The sequence below is a fragment of the Pongo abelii genome, chromosome 2, assembly GCF_028885655.2.
Source record: "Pongo abelii isolate AG06213 chromosome 2, NHGRI_mPonAbe1-v2.0_pri, whole genome shotgun sequence".
In the NCBI taxonomy this organism is placed as follows: domain Eukaryota; kingdom Metazoa; phylum Chordata; class Mammalia; order Primates; family Hominidae; genus Pongo; species Pongo abelii.
The window spans coordinates 7,450,329-7,459,046 of record NC_085928.1 but is presented as its reverse complement, the minus strand read 5'-3'; the positions used below and the strand labels follow the sequence as shown (position 1 = coordinate 7,459,046).

The following is an 8,718-nucleotide window of genomic DNA, read 5'->3' as shown; positions in this document are numbered from 1 at the left end:
AAACACAGGTCTGAACTTGTGTAGCTGAAGCCACACAATAGTGTGGAGTGATGGACTATGAGGTTGAAATGCTTATTCCTTTGTTTGGTGTTCCTAATAAGAGAAAATGGATAGGAAATACTGTTGGCTTTACAAACACCCACTGCCGATACTGGTGGTTGTATTTATGGGACTGAGCCACAGCCACTCACTGAATTCAGGGGGAATGACTGCAGATACCCACAAAAGACATGATGTGTGGGGGTGATGACCATCATCGCTACTTTCTTGAGCCTTTAACATATGTTTTTGTCCCAAGAATTTTATAAAGGAGTTATTATATCCCCATTTCAAAGATGGAAAAACTGAGGCCCAGAGAGAGGAAGTGACTTGCCCTTACAGTCCAGCCAGGACTCTCATTCCATTCACCCATTTAGTACTCTGTGAATGCTTGCAGTCCTTGGTTTTGCCTTTTGTGGGCAAGAGCCTCTCTGTGCTTTTCTGGAAGAGCCTGGAAGGTGGAAGACAGAAACCTCTAAGGCAGATACCAGCGGGGTTGACATCTGAGCAGGCTTTCCCTCTCTCCCCCTTTCTTTTTGCTCTTTCCATCCTGCCCTTTCTTTCTATCTACTTTGGACAATCAGAATGGCCAGCAGCTGCCAGCAACCTCGCGGTAAAAACCTAGCGGGAGCGTTGGAAGTGGGGGCCAAGGGGACCATCACCATGGTTCTGCCACATCCAAGGACCAGCCAGATGTCAGCCTCAGAGCCTGGGGAACTTGGGGTCAAAGGAACTTGGATGTCCAGTGCATCAGCCGGGTGAGGAGACAGTGGCACTAACAGCAGGCAGTCGTAGCAATGACAGTGATAACAAATGCTGATAGGGGATGCCTGCTGAGCATGAGCTCTGTGCTCCACCCTTTCCATACATCTCATGACAATGTAAAGTGATTTTTATCATTGTCCCCCTTTTACAGGTGAGAAAGCTGGGGATCAGAGGGGTGAGACATTTTCTCAAGACCCAGAGGCAGTGGTGGAGTCAGACCCAGGTCCGTCTGTCTCTAGGGCCAATGCTATTTGCTGTATACCACATTTGCCCAAGGTTACCATGGCAGAATCTTGACCAGAATCCTGGGCATTCCTTCCTTTCTTCAATTCATTCAATCAGCAAAAACGAGTGGAGTGCCTACTTTGTGCCAGGTACCTGGCCAGTTTCACAGCCCAGCCTCACCCTGTGCTTCCCAGAGCTCCCAGGCTAGCTGAGGAAGGCCACCCAACATCTAATTCCCAATGAGAGCACTAATGGGGAAAACAGACTTCCTGACTGCCAACCAGTGTTCCCATTATGGTACCACCCCTCAGGTGCCTTTAGACTCCTGCGGTGGTGATGACAGGTTCCCTGGGGGCTTCTGCAAACAAAGTCACCCTTCACTGCACCCTTTAAGACCCCAGGACCCTCCCCACACACAGAGTTCCATCCCACACACCTCTCACTCATGCACATGCATAGTGCACCATTTTCCAAGTCAGCAAATGTTTCCCATCTTTCTATCATCCTTGGACAATCTGGGGCTGACTACCTCCCTGAACACGGCTCAGGTTATGGCAGCCCCAGCTCCAAATCACTGAAATCCAGCTCCCTATTCCCACAGGCCTGAAGCCTTTAAGCCAGCTCCAAAGCTGGATGTGGCCACGTTCTCCAGAAACAAAAAAGCACCCCAGGCTCTGTGAGCTCATGTGAAAGTGCCCATCACCAAGCCTCCCAGACAGGCAGTGGGATGTGGTGGTCAGGAACCACATTAACTTGGGCGTGACCTTGGGTGAGTCACTAAGTCTGTTTCCTCATTTGCAAATCATCATAGCTGATATTTGCTGAGCTATATGCTGATATATTTGTGCCTTCAATATATGTTTTGCATATATTACCTCATTTAATCCTCCTAACAAACCAATGCAGTAGGCATTGTTATTACCCCCATGTTACAGATGAGGCTGCCACAGTGCAGAGAGGCTAAGGTACTTACTTGCCCAGGAATACACAACTAGTAAGTGGTGGGCATGGGACCCTGGTTCTGGGGCTGGCCTTCTTACCTACTTCAGCACACTCCTCCCCACCCCCAATCAAATGAAAATGATAATAGTGTCTCCTCAGTAAATGAGATCATTCAGCTAAAGAATTCAGTACGGGAGAGGGATATAGGGGGGTGCTTAATAAATGATGTCTGGTACACAGTTGGTGCTCCATAAATGTGCACAAACAAAGCCAACTGACCAGGAACTGGGGCACACAACCCCCACAATCAGAGCATGAGAAGATCAGAAAGGAGCACTTACTGAGCACCCTGTGCATGCTGGAATGAGCAGAGTTGGGGGTAGTGGAGGGCAGTGCGGGAGCAGGGCAGCAGCCTGTGGAGGTGGCCTGGGTTCTGCTTCCTGCCCCCAGGCAGAAGGGGGTGAACCTCAGGGTTTGCTTTCCCACTGTGTGCTGGCCACCTTTGCATCCTGCTCCTGTGGCAGGGGCCCCCTGTGTTTCCCATTTTCCACGAGGTCCACCTTTTGTCACCTAGAAGAAAATGCATGCTATTAAGAAGGAAATTACCCTGGCCCTGCAGCCTCTTCAGCTGCTGACCTCTTGGTCCCTGCAGTCTTAGACTGCTCAACCTGCAGTGCCACGGCTGTGACACCATCAGCCTCTGGGGCTTATCTTCCCCTGAAAAGTAATTGAGTTGCCTTCCTGGCTCCAGGGAGGACAAATGTAAGCCAGACACCTGCTGGGGGGCGGGGGGTTGTGGGGGTAGAGTAGGGAGGGAAATGGTGTCTGAGCAAGGCCGCCCTTCCCTTCCCATGCTGCACACATTGCTGGAGGACATCACATAAATTTAGCTCAGACCCCCACAGCCCTGACCATGCTCACCCAGGCTGAGAGAGGAGCAGGTTCTCGACCACGCCAGGTACTGGTTCTGTGGCCCTGGGCAAGTCATTTCACCTCGCTGCACCTCATTTTTCTCCTCTGTAAAATGGGCATAATGAAACTTCTCTTGGGTTGAAGTGAGGATTCGGTGAATTTTAGTTCTCTTCTCTCTTCATTTCCCTGTCCTTAAAGAGTTCATGATGTGGTCAGAGAGAAGGGCCTGGGATCAGCTGACAGTGATGCAGGGCAGCTGAGCTGAAAGTAGGGGATCGAATTAAGCTTACCCCTAAGAGGAGAGGAAGTGACATTTGGACTGGGCCTGAAAGGTCAGGCAGCATTTTCCAGGTGCAGCAGTAGGGTGGCCCTACTAGGTACAGGGAAACTGCCTGAGCAAGCGCCTGGAGGGATGGAAGAGGAAGGCAGGTGGGCACGGTGAGAAATTTTTGTGGTCACAGCACAGGACATGTATGTGAAAGCTCTCTGACCAATGGTGGGCCAAAGAGTCTGGACTTTACCCTGCAGGTAGAGAGGAGCCATAGTCTGAGGGAGGGGGTGACATGGTCAGCCCTGTGTGGTAGAAAGCTATGTGGTAGCTGGAGTGGTGGATGAGTCAGAGGGGCAAGTCTGGAGGTGGGAAACCTGGAGGGCAGGAGCCGGGGTGCCACAAGAGGAGATGAGACCTGAATTCATGAATGCTCCTGACCCATGGGGGCTGCACGGGCTCAAATGCATGCTGGAAGGCTTCTAGGAGGAGGTGGGCTTTGATCTGCACCCTCATCAGAGGCAAGGGCATTCCAGACAGGGGTGGGGATGGAAAATGGGGGCCAAATCTGACGAAGCTAGAGCAACTAGCGTGCCGGGTGGGAGTGCATTTGGGCGAGAGGGGTAGGCAGGGGCCTCAAGGTCTTGGTCCAGCAGTCTTCAGCTCTCCAAGGAAGGGCTGAGCTCTGGGGGAGGGGGGTCAGAGGCTGGGCAGAACCAGCTTGGAGTTTTTATTATCACTGGGTGGGATTTTTATCACTGGGTGGGATTCAAGGTCTGTGGAGGAAGCGGCCACCCTCTTCCGGCCAGCCATTTTTTTTCCTTGCACTGGCCTGTTTGGCTTTTTCCCGAGGCTGCATTTCCACAACAGCCCCTCCTGGCTGGCTGGGTGTGGGCACGGCTCCGCCACACACCCAGCAGCAGGGGCGGCTGGCCTTAGGCTTCCTGCCCCTCTCTGGGCAGGCGGACTGGAGGAAAACAGCACTCAAGCCTTCTTCAAAACAGGAAACTGCTCTCCCTGCTTCCTGAAGGGCAGGAACTGTCCCCATGGCAACCATGGGACAAAGAGGCCACGTTAACCCTTCTGAGGGCAGGCCTGGCTGAGAGCCTCTTCACCAACTCCTCCTGGGCATACAGGCGACAAGTGGGGGTCACATCCCCCAAGGGACACCCCCCAAGTCTCACCACCATTCCAAGGGAAAGGCAAGTCTGGATGTTATACCCATTGGATGGAGGGCAACATTGAAGTGAACTCAGAGGGGTGGAGAGGCTGGCCCTCATCTGGACCACACGGTACAAGGACTTTGGGTTTCATTCTCTGAACTAAAATGTGGAGCCACAGAGGAGGCAAAGCAGGGGAGGGATGAATTCTCATTCACATTGTAAAAGATTTTCTTCTGGCCACGGGTGCTGGTGGGATTCAGTGCAGAGTGACAGGGACTTGGGACTCTGAAAGGTGTTTTTTCTGGGGGACTTTGCCCTGAGAACCCTGGAGAGACCTGAGTCATGGGGAGACATAGTCATTTGTTGTGGAGGGTGGGGGAGGGTAGAGACTCTGTGGCTTGCACCCAAATGTGGCCACCACTCAGAAGCCCAGCCTTCTCTGTAACCAGCCACCAGCCGTCCCTCCCCCACCCCCAGTGGCCGCTGTAAGGATGCCACGAACACAGCTCCCAGCATTGTGGCTGCACACAACAGCTGCTCAGCAGTTGCTTTGAGAATAGCATCCTCCTTCCTTACCACAGCCCCTAAGCCCCAGCACCCCACCCACCTCATCACGTCCCCTTTCCCCACCCCATCTCTCACTACCTCCCCCTTTTCACTCACTTCAGCCACACTGGCCTTCTTCTCCATCCCTGACCCTGCTCAGTCCTTCCAGCCCCAGGGACTTTGCACCTGTTATTTCCATCCCCTGGAAAACTCCTTCCTAAATGTTCACATGGCTGGGCTGGCTCTTCTCATTTCTCAGGTCTCAAATGCCCCCCTCACAGAGGCACCTCTGACACCACTCCCTAGTCCCTTGCCATCCCATCACCTGGTTCTCTTCCTTCTCTGCACTCATTCCTATCTGAAACTGTCCCATTTATTTGCCTGTGTATGTGTGTGCTGTCTCCCCGATTAGAATGCCAACCCCGGGAGGGCAGGGCTGGATCTTCCCTGGTGGCTCCTCCACCTCCAGCACGGAGAACATAGCCCAGCACACAGTAAGTGCTCACTCTAACATCTGCTCAGTGCAGGGAACCATCTCTCAAGAGGAGTTAGTTGGGGGCACGGGGAGCAAAGATTAAATGATCGCCCTATAAGAGAACTAACATTTCTTGAGCAAGCACAATTGCCAGGAACTTTTTGGGGTGCTGATTGCATTTGGAGGGATGTATTATTATCCCCGTTTTTCAGATGAGGAGACTGAGACTGAGAGAAGTAAAGGTTCATGCTGGAGGAGTTGAGGTTAAACCCAGGGTAAACCTGTGCCTTCCTGCTTACCCTCCCACCAAGCTGAAAGGGGCCTCATGCACAGAGAATGAAAAAAGGTGATTTGACTTTCTGAGGAGTTGACAAGGTCACTGCCAAGGTCCACACCTTTGGGTTAAAGCAGGGGATCCCAAACTCCCTGATCTGAAGGATCTTCCGGGCTGGGTATAATACACATTTTGATGCTTGCTCCCAGGCCCAGTGAGGTGAGATTCCCTGCAGCTTGAATGAGATTCTTCATTTGGAGAAACAGGGGGTTAAGGCTCTGGAGGCCCTGTTAAAAGCCTGGGGTTGGGGGAACACAGGGACTCCCTTCTCACCAAAGGGCCTGAAGTCCAAACTAGGCCATCAGAGGAGAACCCAGCTGTTAATCATTCACTCAATGTGTGGTAGAGTCTAAGGGCCAGGGCCTGTCCGTGCCCTGCTGTGCCCAGCTAGGGAGCCGGGGCAGCTCGGGAAAGCCCTGACAAGCAATTGACTCCAACTTCCTACCTTTGACAGACACCTGTCCTTGAATTCTGGGGACGGGAAGCTCAGTCCTCACAAGGCCGACCCTTCCCTTGTGGGCTGGCTTTGCAGAACAGAGGTAGCAATGTCACCTTCTCCAATGCACCAGGAAGGGTGGTGGTTTAAAGAGAGGCATTTTGATGAGCCACCAGGGCCAACTCCTGATTTATTTTCCCCATTCGAGCTCCAGAGTGGAGACTGCGTTCTCTCTGCCAGCCCTGTGGCAGAGGGTGAGGGACGTAGTGGCTCTGGAAAGACCATATTAATTAGCTTAATGAGCACTTGTGCATTCGTGCGCACAGACATGGGAGGCAAGTGTGAACCTCTGTCACCGACATCATTAATTGCTAGGGGTGCATCTCCCCCCACCCAAAACCCAGACGCTTAGAGAAATGAATCAGGGCCAGTCCAGGAACACCATTAAAACACTTGGCTGCTCTGGGCACCAAGTCCATCGCCCTGTGGCTGCGGGGGCTCTGTCCTTCAAGAAGAGGCTGCTGTCAACACACACAGTCCCTGCAGGAGCAGCCTCCAAGCTGCCTTCTAGCAGGGGGGCCCCAGGCTGAAGCCTGGTCCTCTACAGCTTAGGGGAGTCCCTAATGAGGGGGGCGGGTGTGGGGAAAGCACCTTCCACCCCTAGCAGGAGCCACACACTGAGTCGGGCTGATTATTTCCTACAGTGTGATCTCTGACGCTGGGATGGAGCCCCAGCCCCACCACTCACCAGCCCTGAGCCCCCACAAAGTCCCTGTTCCTTCTGGGTGTCCCTCTCCTCATGTGTAAAATGAGGCTTTTCTGGCATCTACGGCACATGCCCACTAGGAAGATGAAATAAGATAGTGACCCTGAGGCCCTTAGCCTAGTGCCTGGCACACAGGTAACCGTCAGCAATGTTAGATTTTTTTTTTTTTTTTTTTACTGAGCATTGTTAACAAAGTCCCTGGCACATAGTAGGCAGTGAATTAGGATTTCATGTCTTTCAGCAGGTGGACCTTGTGTTTGGAGATCTAATCCACGTGCCATTTCTCACTGACTTGATAGTTTGGTTAACCAATGTTTAACCCTTTATAAATACCATTTGTTCACATCTCACCTATAAACAGGCAGCAGCAGCCAGCCCTCGCTGTCCAGGCGCAGCATCCCAGGGTCAAGTCAAATTCTTAAATTGGAATCCCGAGGAGAATTTGCCGCTGGCTATAAACACCTCCCTCAGGATCCAAACGCTCCCTGCCTGTCTGCGTAGGTGAGGGCTCAGGGCCTCCTCAAGCTGGTTGGGCTACTGGTGATCCCAGTACCATAAGCACCCTGCACGTATGTATGTCATGTATATGAGCATGTATGACCCTTTTCATAGATGAGAAAACTGAGGCGCAGAGACTTGCTTAGACACACAGCTGGCAAGCAGCAGAAAGGTCTGACCCCAGGTCATTTGTGACCACACACCTGGTTTTAACTCAAGACCCTCCCAACCAAAATCGAGATAATCTCCCCTGAAACAGTGGCAGGCGCAGCACTTAACAAGAGTGTGAAGGGGTCCCCTTGTGGCCAGGCACACCTAGGTGGGTGGTAGAGCAGTATCCATACCCCTGGCTTCTCCTTGCGCCTTCATTTTAACCCCCATTTATCAGCACCCTCTTTACTCCAAGCATTGGGGGAAACCCAGTGGGGTCAGATGCACCCGACGAGCAATTAAAAGCAACACTGGCTCTTGCCTCACTCTGAGGATCAGAGACATAATTGGTGGGGCCCAGTGCAAAATGAAAATACAATACCTTTTCTTCAAAAATTAAGAATTTCTAGAGGTCACTGCAGCATGTGGGGATCTGAGCCAAGCACAGGGCCCTCCTCAATGTGGGACCCAGTGTGGCTGCACTGGTTCCATAGCCATGGAGCTGGCCCGGCCCCTGCTCACAGCTTGGCACAGACTGGGAGCAAAATACACGTTTATTGAGTGAGTGAAATGGCATGTTCACCCCCAACTCTGTGAGGTGGACTCAGGATCATGAATTTGCAGATGGGTAAACTGAGGCTCAGGAAGGTTCCAGATTCATCCTGCTCTACCTGAAGCCCAGGTCCCTGCCTCCTACCGCCCTTGTTTGCCCACTGTTCCATGCTGACCCCAATCCTGGCCTTTGTTTTCCTGATCCCAGAAAGAAGGGATAGTTTACCATGGGCTGGAGTTTATTTTATTTTTGTGTTTTCCAATAATTGATTCCAACAGTTCCTACAGACGTCCTGCAGAAGGAAAACATGTTTTGCTCGCTCAACCTTCGACTTCCTCATGGCGCCACAGTGGTGGGGGCCCACGGCCTCGAGGAAAGCGTGGGGTGACTTTTCCCTTGGTTATTTTTTTCCATCTCACTGTTGGGGGACAACAAAACATGTTTTCCTTTTTCTCCAAAGGAAATTGGAACTTTCTTATTGACTACTCGTTGCCTAAAATTCACCTTCGTTCTCCACGATAATCTTGGATTGGATGAGATGTGTAAGTTAACTTCAAAATAAAGGAATGTCCTTCATTTTACTGAAAGGACAACCATCACAACCAAAGATTTCATTCACATGTAGCCACCAACACCACTGAAATTC

General features: G+C 51.8%; 1 long non-coding RNA gene across 1 annotated transcript; it reads left to right on the top strand.

Annotated features, from left to right (window-relative positions):
- Window positions 1-4,242: 4,242 nt before the first annotated feature.
- Window positions 4,243-5,818, top strand: LOC112132755 (uncharacterized). The gene is made up of 3 exons (XR_008523511.1): window positions 4,243-4,443; window positions 5,273-5,354; window positions 5,548-5,818. It is a non-coding gene; the product is annotated as an uncharacterized LOC112132755 (long non-coding RNA).
- Window positions 5,819-8,718: the final 2,900 nt, after the last annotated feature.